Source organism: Gracilinanus agilis, chromosome 2 (genome assembly GCF_016433145.1).
Source record: "Gracilinanus agilis isolate LMUSP501 chromosome 2, AgileGrace, whole genome shotgun sequence".
NCBI lineage: Eukaryota > Metazoa > Chordata > Mammalia > Didelphimorphia > Didelphidae > Gracilinanus > Gracilinanus agilis.
In genome coordinates, this window is record NC_058131.1 from 169,829,956 (window position 1) to 169,844,809 (window position 14,854).

At 42.3% G+C, this 14,854-nt stretch overlaps 1 protein-coding gene across 1 annotated transcript in view; it reads right to left on the bottom strand.

The window, feature by feature from the left end:
• PLEKHA2 (pleckstrin homology domain containing A2) overlaps nt 1-14,642 on the bottom strand; it is a 121,520-nt gene extending 106,878 nt beyond the window's left edge. The window contains exon 1 of the mRNA XM_044663554.1: nt 14,414-14,642. The gene's annotated coding sequence lies outside the window, so the exon portion shown is untranslated. The remainder of the gene's footprint in view (nt 1-14,413) is intronic.
• Nucleotides 14,643-14,854: the final 212 nt, after the last annotated feature.

Consider the following 14,854-nt stretch of genomic DNA (forward strand, 5'->3'; position numbering starts at 1 on the left):
AAGATACAAAACAAAGAGCTTTGTGAGGTCCCAAGAGACTAATGAGGGGAAATCATGGGTAGTTTGACGCAGGATATGGCCTTTGCATGCAAGATGAGGTTCAAAGAAAGAAAGAGAAAACTGGACTTGAGTCAGTTCTGTCTTTTATTAACTGTGTGACCTTGGACAAGTTCTTTCCCCTTTAAGGACCTCAGTTTTTCTCATCTGAAAAACTAGCTGATATTTAAGGCACCTTCTAGTCCAAGAGTTTATGCTTCTCTAGGAATTCAAAAAGGGAAGAAGGAAGAGCATTCTAAGCATAAGGAGCAGTGTGAGCAAAAACCTTAGCTACTCATCTCCACATTTCTGAAAAGACTTTCTAGCCTCTGGGACATCCTGAGACTTGAAGAAGATAAAGAAAGGAAGCCATGAGGTGCTGGGGTCACCAAGAATGGCCCACTCTGTCATTTCCTTTCTGAGCAACCAGGCAATAGATTTGAAAAGTAAACTGATAGATACACAATAATGAAAGTCAGAACTATCCCCATTATCAGTAAAATAGGCATGCCCCAGTTCTCTCTTATAAAACCACAGGATCACCAGAGCCTAGATTAAGGAGGCAGAGAGTAACAAAAGTAGTTCACATTTTCTTAAAGGTTTAGAAAGTACCTTCCCCGGGTGCCTTGAAAAGCAGGCAATAAAAATGTCCCCATTTTATAAATGAGGTAACTGAGGCTGAGAGAATTTGAATGAGTAGACAAGGTCATAGAGCTAGGAAGTATCAGGGCTCAGAAACTGCAAAATTTTCAGGAAGGGAGACAGAAGCATAAAGGCCCTGTAAAAGAAAAAAAAATGTCCTACTTAAACCATAGTAACTCAGGTGAGGGTTGGATTGTGGAAGTTCTGAGGTTCCTCCCAAGCTGAAGATTCTATGCATTTAAGAGCTCAGGCCCAACTCACAAGCCACTTTAAAAAAATATAGCCACCAAGATTTTCCGATTGGCAGCAAAACACAGTCACTGACTACATACCAACAACCATGTAACAGAGGCATGTCTTACAGAGTCAGTAGGCCCATCTGAGAAATGCCCTGGCTACAATTCCAGATCTGGTCCTTGGGTTACAATATCTTGAACTCTCATTTTCTTTGCCAGTAAAGTGGGAACACAATATTTGCATTATCTACCTCCCAGGTTTGTTGCAAGGAAAGCACTTTGCAAACCTTAGACTAATGCAGAGATGCTTGTAGGCCAGGAGCAGTGGTTTTGATGGTGGGCAAAAGGGATACTTCAAGGAAGCTGATGATCTTTAACTAGAGAAAGTTGGTCAGGAAATGATGTCACCAAATAAAAGAGGTTGAAATGCAACCAGGCTGAGTTTGGGGCAGTAGAGGAGAGCAAAAGTGAATTCACTCAGCTGCTGCCCACAACATTCAGGATGGGGGTGGGGATGACGCACATGGTGGGGTGGGAGGCGAGAAGCGAAGCGGACCAATCCAGCGGGTCTGTGGAGGACCATTAATTGTACAGCCCCAAAAGTCATAGGCTATTTCAGAACAAATCCCTGAAAACAAGCCAAGAACTATAAATAAGGAAGTCTGGGAGCATCTATTACCTAGTGATTACAATACCACTCAATTTTTTAAATTCTCATGAGAGTAAATACTGGAGGAAAAGATGAGAGCAAAATCTAAGGACAGGAATACAATGTCAGGATGAAGAGGCTACAAGGAGTTCTTAGTCTCATTATAAACATACAGAATGAACAAATTCTAAAACATTTACCTCCAGAGAGCTAAATACATGAAAGATACAGAGATGGAAAATGGCATGTTCCCCCCCCCTCAACTTTTCAAGTGGTTAATGAGAAAGTACCATCAGAATTTATGTCATAGCAGAACCTTCCATAAGCATATTTCCTTGTGTAATGGGAGGGGTGAGGGGAGAGGGGCTGGACAATGGGAATCCAGCCCTTAAAGTAAGTACAATATTTTCTGCCTGGTTCCAATCCAACAAATGGAACCTTCTTCCAGACACAAGTGACTGAAGGGCTGGTGCTCCCTACCTGGCTGCCTATTTCTGAGTTTATTTTTTCTTGATCTTAGGTGAATGAGTATCCAGAGATAAAATGAACCAGGTTACGGACTCATGAACTTCCAAAGGTCAGAAGAACTATCAGAATTCCCCTCAGCAACCAGTCAGTAGCAGAGACTACCAAAGCTGGTCAAAACATTGGCTGAGTCCATTACGGAGTCGTGCCTGAGAAGTGATTTCTTCACTCATTGCAGCAATATGCCGGCCCAGCACCTAGGACATTCCAACCTTCAAGGAGTTAGCCTAGCTGAGAAAGGGAACAACTTGTTCATGGGCTATGCCACCCCTGGAAGGGAATTTGGTAGACACTCTACAAAATAATAAGAACTTCCAGGGCAAGAGCTACCCCAAGAAAACTATGTTTCCTCTACAGGTATGTCTTGTCTCCAAGTTTGAGTCCACTTTCCCCAGGGACCCCAGATGTGTGTAAGAAGGGTAGCGTACTCTCTGGGTTAAAGAGGGATGTTCTGGACTTCTCTCTTTGTTATAACTTTTAAACAACATCCCTTTATACAAGCCAACTGGTATTCATTGATTAACTGATATGGGATGGAAACATGACAGAGGGAGACTTGCAAGCAACAGTTACAAAAAATCCCCATCTTCTCAGAGTTACCCCTAGAACCTTAGGGGAGTTGTCAGCTAACCTCTGAAGACCCAGCCAGCCAATGCAGAATAATCTGGGGAGGTGACCTGGAGAGGATGCTACATTTGAACATAGTTATGTGCTTTAAATATAAAAATCGTACTGAAATTAAATTTAAAATGTAATAATAACAAATATGATTTTTAAATATGCTAACAAAAATCGGTATAATATTAATATCACCCTAAAGTAGGTATAGAAAGATAAACAGTTCATCATCAAAAATGAAAGAGGATTGATAGATGTTTTCAGAGTACATGATAAGCAGATTATAAATGTACAGAAATACTCTGAGAACAAACCAATATCATTTCACCACACAATAGTAAAGGCTAGCAAATTAGGACCCACCATTTGATTTGTTAAACTTAACTAAAAATTATTTCTTTCCAGATGGAGCCTATGAAATGCCTAAAATCTGAGTGGATCCAAAATACTCTCCATGAGAGACATCCATATGAAGTTAACATGTAACAAAGAAATTTTGAACAAATGGCTGTCAGACGTATTCATAAAAATGGAAGTGTACAATTCCAGATCTGGTTACTACCACCAAAAATTACAAATGGGTTTTTCTTAAAGGGCCCAGACTTACCAATCAATTCAGATTGTGCAAGGAAATGGTAGAAACTGGGCGATGCATTATTGCAAGTTGCAAAAGGACTGACTACCTAAGCAAGACATGACTCAGTGGCTACAATTATAAACCAGAAACTCATTATCTTTCATCAACTAGCAGGTAACACATCTCTGTACTACTAATACAGAACTCAAAGTATCCTTGAGAATTCAACAAATAAATTGTGCTGGAATTAAAAGCAATATTTCAGCTAAAATTGTCACCCTTAGTTCCCAGAATATAACATTGATCTAGAAAATTTTAAGAACAATGTTTTAAAATAGATTTTGCAGTATCAAATATTCATAATCTCCAAGCTATGTGGAATTAAAAGCTTTCAAAACAGAAAGACCTAGTAAAGAAACTAAAATTATGTGGGAACAAGATGAACTACGTATTCTTCTTCTGTCTTGCTGGTTATTAGAGTTGATCCAAAGGTATTTTTAGTGAGAGTGCATAAGATGAATTTACATCCAAATACATTTTACAAAAAAGGAGTTATTTTGCTCACCTGTGCAATAGTCTACAGAACATGATAAAAAAGTAATAAGATAGTTACTTTTCCCAGGACTCATTTGAAAAAGATAATAAAAAATGAGAGGAATACTAATTAATTATTAATTATTAGTCTATTAATAATTACTTAATACCCCAAGGTAGCTGTTTAAAAAAAAAAAAAAAGATAAACACTTCTCAAAAAAGAAGAGATGAACTTATAGGTTGAACATTTACAGAAATATTTCTCAAGTAATCCCAGAGAAATAGTAAAGGCTGGCCAGAGGCATTTGCCAGTAGACTTACTGAATGTAACTGGATTGCCTCCAAACGGAGTCTAGGAAACTGCTAAGATTCAAGAACGGAATCAAAAAGTCCTCCATGGGTGACATTCACATGAATTCAACCAATAACAAGAAGCACTGAACAATTAGGTAAATGCATCAAGTAGATTTGCTATCAGAATAAGAGGAGTTCAGGAGAGCAATATAAGATTACTAACATTGCTAAAAGAAACTACAGAGAGCTCAAAAAGACCTAACATATTGATCATGTAGACTTCACAGGGAAGCAGTAGAAATTATTTAGCGTATTACTGGAGGTTGCAAATATTTAGCAACTACAAACCCTGAGACTAGAGTCAGGAAGACTCATCAACTTGAGTTCAAAATTGGCCTCCAACACTTACTAGCTGTGTGACCATGGGCATGTCATTTAACCCTCTTTGCCTCAGTTTCCACATCTGTAAAATTCACTAGGAAGGAAATGACAAACCACTCTAGTATCTTTGCCAAGAAAACCTCAAATGGGCTCATAAAGAGATCGATACCAACAAAACAACCTAGAAAGATATAATCAAATGGCCAGGATGATATACCATGGACAGATTTGATAACAAAACTTCATTCTACAAATATAAACCTCAAATTATACTTGAGAATTCAACAAACTGTATTAAAGCAAAAGCATTATCACAGATAATTGCCCCAAATCACCCAGACATAACAGTGTGACTCACAAAAAATTAAGAATATTTTAATAGATGTTGCTATACTGAACTTTTTACCCTCTACACTATATTGAATAAAAAGCTTGTGAAAATATAAAAACTAGAAGAAATCAAAATGTGAGAATGGGGAAAAGTACATATCATCTCTGTCATCCTGTCTATTAGAATTTTCATTTTAGTAGGTCAACAGAGGATGATCCTGCATCCCCAAACCTTTATTCAATTCCAAAAAAAAATCAATCACTTTACCCATCAGGTTAACTGTTTGCTGAATATTAAACATAAAAGAATAATATTAACCTGTCCCAAGACTATTTCTATCTGAGTTCATCTAACATAAAGATGAGAGTGTAATAATAATTATAATTGTAACAGCTCATAATTATAGACTCATAGAAGGTCAGAACTAGAAGGGACCTTTGATATCACCAATCTAACCTCATTTTTTACCCAAGAGGAAAGTGATTCTCTTCCCAGAGAGGGAAGGGATTTGCTTAAAATGATAAAGCAGAGCCAGGACTAGCATTCTTCTCATGAAACAAATAAGGAAAGAATTGCAGGAGGAGTAAAAATAAAGATGAGGATGTGACATGTATGGGGATGGTGAGGTGACCGTGTCATCTAGGATCAAGTCTCCACACGGATGAGTTGTAGGACCTAAAGTTGAATGGGGAAAGTGGGACTGGGTGCTGGGGGACCTTAAATTTCAAGTGAGAGAGTTCTAAGAGAGTTCTGAGTGTTTTCCCCAATTTGTATGTGCTCAGGCTCCTTGAGTATCAATCAGTAGTTGGGTCAAGAGGAAGTAAAAGAACCTCCAGTTAATGTGGCCAAAAGTGATAAAAAATTTTGGGATACATGCATGCTGAATGGATTTACCATCCTATAAAGCTGCTTATCGTTCTTGGGGCTGTCCTATCTCATCCCTATGGAATGGGTCTTAAAAGAGGCCTTGGATCAGTATGAATATAGAGGGGGGATCAAACACATATACCATAAACTATAAAGGGAGTTTGGCATAAGCTGTCCTGGCTTCTTCTTCTACTCTCAGGTGATGTTTCTTTTTTATTTTATTTTAGTTTTTAGCCTTTCTATCTCATAGCTCTAGAAATTCTATGCTCCAAAAGAGTGAACAAAGAATTAAACTGTGAACAGAATTCTTGGTGACATTATCCTCAAATTTAACATCACCTACACCCCTGCTGAATGACTCAGCCTCCCCTGGGAAGGGTCCCTAGAAGTCCATCATGCAGAAGATCTGTCAGGAGCCCGGGAACAGCGAGGAGTCACCCAGTCATTTGTTGGCCAGATTTGGATATAATTTGTTGGGACAGCCTGTCTGAGCTTTGCACGTCAACTATTGTGTTTCCCAAGAGCTGCAAGGAAGATGTGGGCCAGGAGGGTCTTGCTCCCTCCCCCTTTATCTCAGCTGGCCCTCTCCAGGGAACCACACACACCTGAAGCAAAAAAACCCACAGCTGCCCAAAGCTTAGGACTTGGGCTGAGCTGGTAGCATGAGGTCCAGAGACCACAATGTTAAGGCTCTCCTAGCAGGAAGCCCTGAGCATTTTTTAAATACCTAGTAAGTAGTGGAGCTAAGCTTCCAAACTAGGTTCTTTGTAGCTAAATTCAATGTTCCTTCTAGTATAGACCAATAACAGATGAAAAATTAAAAATATAAAATTTTACATAAATACAGACAGAAAGACATCAGAATGGGACATGAGTCAAGAAGTCACTACTTTTTTAGGTAAAAGTATTCATTCTTTTAAAAATATAAACAGGTCTGATCATATAGTTATAATTGGATTTTATTTTTTTAATTTGTATTTATTTTTTATACCTTTACCTTCTGTCTTAGAATCAATACTGTGTATTGGTTCTAAGGCAAAAGAGTGGTAAAGGCTAGGCAATGAGGATTAAGGGACTTGCCCAGGGTCACACAGCTGGGAAGTGTCTGAGGTCAGATTTGAACTTCAGACCTCCTGACTCTAGGCCTGGCTTTCAATCCACTGAGAGCCACCCAGCTGTCCCCCAGTAACTGGCCTTTATTTAGGAAAATTTTCCCTTTGCATTTATTGAGATTGTTAAACTCATAGCACCAGGTATACAGCAGGCACTTAACAAATACTTATTTTTTTTTTTTTATAAACCCTTACCTTCTGTCTTAGAGTGGATACTGAGTATTGATCAGTTCCATGATAAAAGAGCAGTATGGGCTAGGCAATTGGAGTTAAGTGATTTGCCCAGGGTCACATAGCTAGGAAGTGTCTGAGGCCAGAATTGTACCCAGGAACTCCTTTCTTTAGGCCTGGCTCTCTAGGTAACCCTTAATAAAGGCTTATTGATTCACAGTGAAAAAGCAAATTTCAAGGTGAAAAAGATAACCTAAAGGTTGGAAAGGCCTAAAATTTTTAAAAAACAAACAAAAACCAGCAAACAAGATCATCAAAGATGCAAAATAAACTGATAAATCCCAAGAAACTTTTCCAAAAATTATTCATAGAATCACAGATTGTTAGAGCTGGAAGGAATCTAAGAGATAATCTAGTCTAACCCCTCGTTTTATCAGACTGATTCAAATTCCATCCAGCCATTCACCTGTGACCTCTTACACCATCTCCCCCTGAAAACAGAATACTTTGCTAGGCCCCCTCCCTGCCCTGGTTGCTAGAAGAGAGTCGATCCACTTAACGTTGAAAGAGGGGTAGAGGAAGACGGGAAATACTATCTTGAGTAAGGGCAACAAGGTGGCCCAGAGGATGGAGCGCCACACCTGGAGTCAGGAGGGTCTGGGGTCAAATCGGACCTCAGACGCTTGCTAGCCGTGTGACCCTGGGCAAGTTACTTAATCCTGTTTGTCTAATCTTACCCTTCTCAACCTAAGAGTTATAACTAAGGCAGAAAGTAGGGGTTATTTTAAAAAAAAAATACTGTCTTGAGGAATACCAACCCAACCAGCCCTCTCTATGGATGCAGCCCCAGAACAGACCCTGCTTGGTATCCCATCCTGCCTTCCACCCCAGCAAGCTTGCCATCTGCCTACAATCCTCAGGATTTACCAGATCAGAACTCCCTTCCCCAGGCTGACACTCCTCTCAAAGTGTGGCCTGCCCCCATTAGAATGGATGGTTGTGCCAAAAGAAAGGAGGAAGGGACACTCTCGGGGAAATCCAGAAAGCCTTGTAGGACCCTCTGCAGAGCAAAGGGAGCAGACCCACTCATGCAATGACTATACTACCTTAGTCAAACACAATGTTAAAGGATTTAAGAATTCTGATGAATAATAAGAATAACAACTAACATATCTAGAGTGCTTTTTATGTCGAGGCACTGTGTGAAATGCTTTACAATTATGACCTCATTTGATCCTCACAACCACCTTAGGAGGGAGGTACTATTATTATTATCTCAATTTTACAGATGAGGAAACTGAGGCAAGCAGAGGCTAAGTGACTTCCCCAGGGTCATAAAACTAAGAAGTATCTGTAATAATCAGCCTGAAGACCAGTGTCAAAGCATATACCACCCATCTCCTAACAGAAAAGAGATATTATACTTGAGGTGAAGAATGAGATGTGTATTATCAGATATGGTCAACATAATAGATGAATTTCTTTTGATTGACTATGCTTATTTTTTTACAAGGGAAAGGCTTTTAAAGAAAAAATTTGGGAGGCAGCTGGGTGGCTCAGTGGATGGAGAGCCAAGCCTAGAGATGGGAGGTCCTAGGTTCAAATATGGCCTCAGACACTTCCTAGCTGTGTGACTCTAGGCAAGTCACTTAACCCCCATTACCTAGCCCTTAAAAGGAAGGAAGGAAGGAAGGAAGGAAAAAAAGAATTTTAAGGGACAGTAGAAGGGAGGGGTTTAATGATAATGATACCAAAAGGAAAATAGCATTTAAAAAAAATTTAAACCTTTACCTTCTGTCTTTAAAGCAGTACTAAGTATGATAGAAGAGTGATAAGAACTAGGCTGTGGGGGTTAAGTGATTTGCCCAAGGTCACAGCTAGAAAGTGTCTGAGGCTCATTTGTACCCAAGATTTCCTGTCTCCAGGCCTCACTCTCTATCCACTGAACCACCTGGTTGCCCCACTTTTTTTTTTAATTTTTAAAGAGAACAAAAAGAATTACAGAAGGAAACACAGACAAGTAGGACAACTTTGAAACTAATGTAAAATTTATATTTAAAAAAACTAGCTGTATATAATAGAAATTCATGGTTTCAATACAAACTCTTTTTCTGTTCTATCATATAGAAATGTTCACATTTGTTGGAATATCTGTCAAGTTCAGAATAACAAGAAATTAAAATTATTTAAAAAAAGAATTATAAGCTCTTTAAGGAAAAAGACTATCTAACTTTTGTATATATATCCCAAGGCACAATGCCTGGCACACAGTAAGCACTTAATAAATGCTTTTTCATTAATTCATTTTTTCATGAAAAAAAATGAGAATAGGAAAAGTGACACCCAAAGTCAGTCAGTCAATAAAGATTCATTAAGCATCTATTATGTGTCCAGCACTGTGCCTTAGCACACTGAGAAAACAAAGTAAAAAAGACAGTTGCTGCTTTCAAGGAGCTCAAAGTCTAATGGGGGAACAGCTTGTAACTATTGTATATGAACAAGCTATATTCAGGACCAATTGGACAGAAAAGGCACAAAGGTAGTAAGAGAAGAGAAGATCCAACCCAGATCCTTAGAGTGTGGTCAAGTAGAAGAAGCATTGGATTTCAAATCAGCTCCCAAACCAGATTCTGTTATTTATTATCTATGAACCTTGGACAAGTCATTTCCCTTAACTTTACAGATAAGGAAACAAGCCCAGAAAATTTGTTGGACAAGATCAGGGTTCTTAGCATATTTTTGTGTGTGTCGTGAAACCCTTTGATAATCTGGTGAAACCTTTCATAAAATAACATTTTTAAAAGCATAACAAAATACATAGCAGTACAAAGGAATTATAATGATGTTAAAATTTTTAAAATCTGTTTTTTCCTGTCTGAGTTCACAGACCCTCTGAAATCTTCCCATGAACTTTTTGGTGGATGAATCCTAGATTACGAAGCTCTGAAATTGGTCTCTCTAAGGACACAATAGCAAAGATTTAGAGCTAGAAGAAAACGGAGGTCCAAAGAAATAAAGTGACAAACAGAAGACTCAATCCAGGTTCTCAGGAGCCCAAATCCTGCCTTATTCCCATTACACCAGGCTTCTCACGGCAACAACTGTGATTCTTCTGTCTGGGTAGACAAGACGCATCCCTCCCACTCCACCCCCAAACAACCTGTCCCCCAGATGGAGAGCAGTGTAGTACACAGAATGCTGAGCTTGGAATCTGGAAGACTTGGATTCAAATTCTGCCTTAGCTGTACAGCCTTGAGCAAGTCACCACCTCTCTTTTAGTTTCCTCCACAGAAAAATGAGGGAACTCGACTGGATCTTAAGATTCCTTCCATCCCTAAACCTAACAACACGGGATTTCAATAGAAGCAACCTCTGGCAGGTCTTACCCTAATGTCTTCTATTATTTCCCCTGCTTGCTTCCTCTCATCCTAAAGCCCAACTCAGCAGATGAATATAGACCCACGTAGCTCAGTGAAGCAAAATAGGAAATGGCAAATGAGGTAATCAAAACCATTTGTACACTTAGCAGGGGAACTGAGGGGAGGCAGCAGCAGCCCAGCCCAGCCCTGCCCAGATGCAACCTTGCCCTGTTCTGTCCTGCCCAGGTCACATAAACCGTCTTGCCCCTCAAAGTTCTGCAGCATCCTAAACAGGCAAAGAAAGGATGGTCTCAGAAGACCTGGAGGTGAAATTGCCTCCTCCCAGGGAGACAAAGGCTACCTGTCCGGTTACCTGAACCCTGAGGAAATAAGCAAAATGCAAACTGGGTGTTTAACCAAAGTAGCTCCCTTGCATGGGCCCTCTGGGTGTTCCAGGATGAGCTAGAATGATGGGTTAAGAAGGCTCAGCTGCTAATTCCCTTTTCTAAAGCATGGGAAAGACTGTAAGGACCTGGGTTACAGGATTATCCTCTATTCTTTACAAATTGGAGAAACTCCCCCTGATGCCCATGTGTTACAGACAGGCCGGTCCAAATTGACCCCACTTTCCATTATTCCATGTTGCTCCCCACTTTTCAGAATCTCACTCTCTCCTCCCAGAGACCCCTCCAGAGATTCTTCCCTCTCCCAACATTTCTGGTGCCTCCAGAATTCATTGAGGGCCTCCAGTTTGGGGGGGGCCTCTTGGGTTATTATGGCAACACAACTAGAGTTCATAAGCCTACTTCCTTTTGCACTTACTCAGAGGAAAGAAGAACAAGAAAAATACCAACCAGAGAAAAAAAGAAGGGCTTCCAGAATTCTTTACACAACTAGCAGTTAAAGAGATGAAACTTTCCAAGCTAATAGGAAAATGATCACATAGGAGATGAGGATAATCATCCCTCAATGAGGTGAAAACAATCATACTAGCAATATTCAGTACTAATATTTTCTTGAACTCATCTATCTATCTGTTCAAAGTAGCCTCTCAAAAAAAGTGGGAAGAATCAAAGAGATAAAGCACAATGGGTCCAGGTGACCTTTGTGAGGGCACTTTCAATAAGGTCTGGCTACTAGGAAAAGTTTCTTGGAAAAGTACAAAAGGTTAAGGTATAGATCACCAGGGGAAAACCTACATTTTTGGCTTCTTCTTGTTCAGTCATTGCAGATTCTTTGTGACCCCTCTTTGGAGTTTTCTTGGCAAAGATCCTGGAGTGATTTGCCATTTCCTTCTCCAGCTCCACTTTACAGATAAGGAACTGAGGCAAAGAGGGTTAAATGACTCAAGAAAGGTCACACAGCTAGTAGGTGTCTGAGGCCATATTTGAACTCAGGAAGATGATTCTAACTAACTCCAGGCCTGGCATTCTATCCACTCTGCCACCCTACTCAATGGTCCTGGTTAATGTCTGATAAGGGTGGTGGTACAACTTTAAGGAGGCATCCTGTAAGGAGATTAATCCGTCTACAAGTCGTTTGCTGTCCTCTCTCTGTGCCATTGGCCATAAGCAAAGGAAAAGGAAGGTGAAGGAGGTGACAGTCTCACCGACTCCTACCCCAGTGAGGGCACATCTGGCATATTTTATCTGCTTACAGGTGCCACATTTCAAGTTCATTGTTAAGTCTGAATACACACACGCATGAGGCTCAATTGAAGGAACTCAGGATGTTCAGCCTAGAGAAGAGTGAGGGAGGGTAGGATTAGTGTATACGAAGGGCTGCCATGCAGAGGAGGGACTCGCTTTGTCCTTCTTGGTCTCAGAGGGAGGAACTAGCAGAAAATGTGAGAAAGTTCCAGAGAGGCAGAAATCACGCTTAGTCTAAGGACAATTTCCCTATAGGAAGGACTAGCCAAGGGGGAAATAAGCTGCCTCGGGAAGTAAAGAATTCCATATCAGTGAAGATCTTTAAGTAGAGGCAAGATGGTTACCTCTCTAGGATGTTTCTCAGGTTTGGGTTGAACTCAATGACTTCAGGGTTCTTTCCAACTCTAATAGTCCAAGATTTGGCAAACCTCAGGGAAGAAGGAGGGGACTTGGCCAAGTGCATTTTTTAAACTGAACCCATAATGCTAGAAAATCAGGAATAGGGAAGACACTTGCAAATACAGCTAATTATAAGAGGCCTTAGAAATCAGCTGATCCAACTCTATCTTTTTTTTTTTTTTCAGAAGAAATTAAAGGGGGCAGTTGAGTGGCTCTGAGGATGGACAGTCAAGTCTAGAGATGGCAGGTCCTAGGTTCAAATCTGGCCTCAGACACTTCCTAGCTGGGTGACCCTGGGCAAGTCACTTAACCCTTATTTCCTAGCTCTTAGTGCTCTTCTGCCAAGGAACTAACACAAAGCATTGATTCTAAGATGAAAGATAAGGCTTTTTTTGTTTTTTAAAGAGGAAGAAATTAAAGCCTAGAGAAGGCTGGGAAGTGACTGGCCTAAAGTCACACAGCTAGCAGAAACAGTTAGAGTTTCAATTCAGATCTTTTGACTTCAAATCCAAAGCCCCTTCTAGTATGTGTCTCCTTGTCTCCCTTCCTCTTCTCTTTCATAAGTTGTATCCTATGCAAATCCACAGTTTAAGTTCTAAATTGGAAAGGAGGCGAGAGGAACAAGATTATGGGGACAGACTGTACCCAAACCCTTCAAGAAGTCTAGGAAGGAAGTATAGCTTCACAGGGAAAGTCTTGGAGAAGAGGGGAAGAGGGTGGGAGGCCGAGTACATTGAGAACGGCCAGTCAGCAGAGTACTGTGCCAGGCTGATATATTTTTCCTCATCTGTAAAATGGGGATAATAATAGCGCTTACCTCACAGGGTGGTTTTGAGGTAATATATCTAAAGCACCGAAATATAAAGAAAAATATAAATCGATATTTGTGCTAGTTATTCTTTGGGCTTGGAACCACCAGCACTAGCAGTCCCAGGTCCTGAGAGAGGGCAGTGCCTAGACTCTGCTTCTTCTCCTGCTTCCCAGGACATGCCCAGGCATCCGACCTTCCCGCAGAGCGCTATTCTGAAGTCCCTCGGCGGCACAGGGACGGTTTCTAGAGATGTGTGTAGGGGCGCCGGGAAGGAAGGGAATGGAGGGAAAGAGAGGTGCTGTCCATTTTATTCCTGAGCTGTCCTCGAAACAAGAGCAAAAACGCATTCCAGCGCGGCCCCCAGAGTCATCCTGGGGGATCTACGGAGCCCGATGGCAAGATGGGGGTGGGGCAGGGACAGGTAGTAGATTAAGGAAGGATTTGACAGAAGAAAAGTAGTTGAACGGTTCCAAAGCAGCTGCGGATGAGGGAAGGCAGACTTTCATTCAACAAATATTAAACCGCTTCGGCTGGAATCGTCGGCGCGGAGGTGGGGAAGGGTACAAAGTTTAGGCGAGGCGGGTTCTAAGCGTGAGAAGCAGAGTTTCGTAGATGCAGCAGTCAGGACCCTAGTTCTGCGCCGACTTCCCACCCAGGCCGTTCCCAAGACTCCGTGGGGGCAACCAGAAGGAGCGGCTTCTCCCCATTTGGAAGCGCTGGGACTGCTGAGTAGCACAGGGAGAGGAGGGGGATGGTTCTCGCGAAGAGAGGACAGGGAAACCCCACCCGACTCCGGAGCTGGGGTCCGAGCGAGCCCAGCCGCTCCCCACCGCCTCCCCTCACCCGCCATTCTAACCCCCATCCCTAAAACTAGGTTGGCCCAACGTTTCGCGGCTGCAAACGTGTAAGAAGACAGAGCAGTCATGCCCCCCGCTTCCAACTCCCTGGTCGCCCTAAGCTGCGCTTGGATTGGGGGGACTGGGGTAAGAGAAAGGGCACTTGTTGCAAACAGCCTCCTAGAGATAGGGCACCCTGACCAGCGCGAGTGGGAAGAAGTGACGACCCCTACACTCCCGCCGCCAAACATCCAGATGCTAACTCTGAGCCCAGCCAATCTCTCCGTGCCCCAGGCTCGGAGCCCCTCGCTCTAGCCTGTGCCCGGCGCTTGGGCTCCTGGCGCCCCTCCGAGACCCCCTCCTCCCATGCAGGAGCCTTAACTTACCCCGCTGCGCAGGGGGCCCGGGAGTCTCCGGCTGCTTCACATCGGGGTTTGCAATTGGCTCTTCTCCCCACTCACTGGCCAACTCTCGGTCTCCCGGCCAATCTCTCTCGGTCCCTAGAACTGTCAATGTTTCTGTCTCTTTCTGTATCTCTGTCTCTTCTCCTCCTTCCCCCTCCCCCTCTCTGGTCTCTCGGCCCTTTTTTCCGGGTTAATTACGCTTAGCACTAAAGCAAAACGCAACCCCCGGATGTGAGTACAATGCTCGGAGGCCGGCCCCCAAGGGGAGTAGTGAGAGGGGGAGTAGGGAGGGGGGAGGAGAGGGAGAGGTGCAAGGGCCAAGAGGGGCTGGGAGCCGGGTGGGGGTGCGGGGAGCGGGTCTGGGTGGGGGAGGGACGGAGAGAAAAGAGTGGAGGTGGAAGGCGAGAGGCGGGGCCCGGGAGC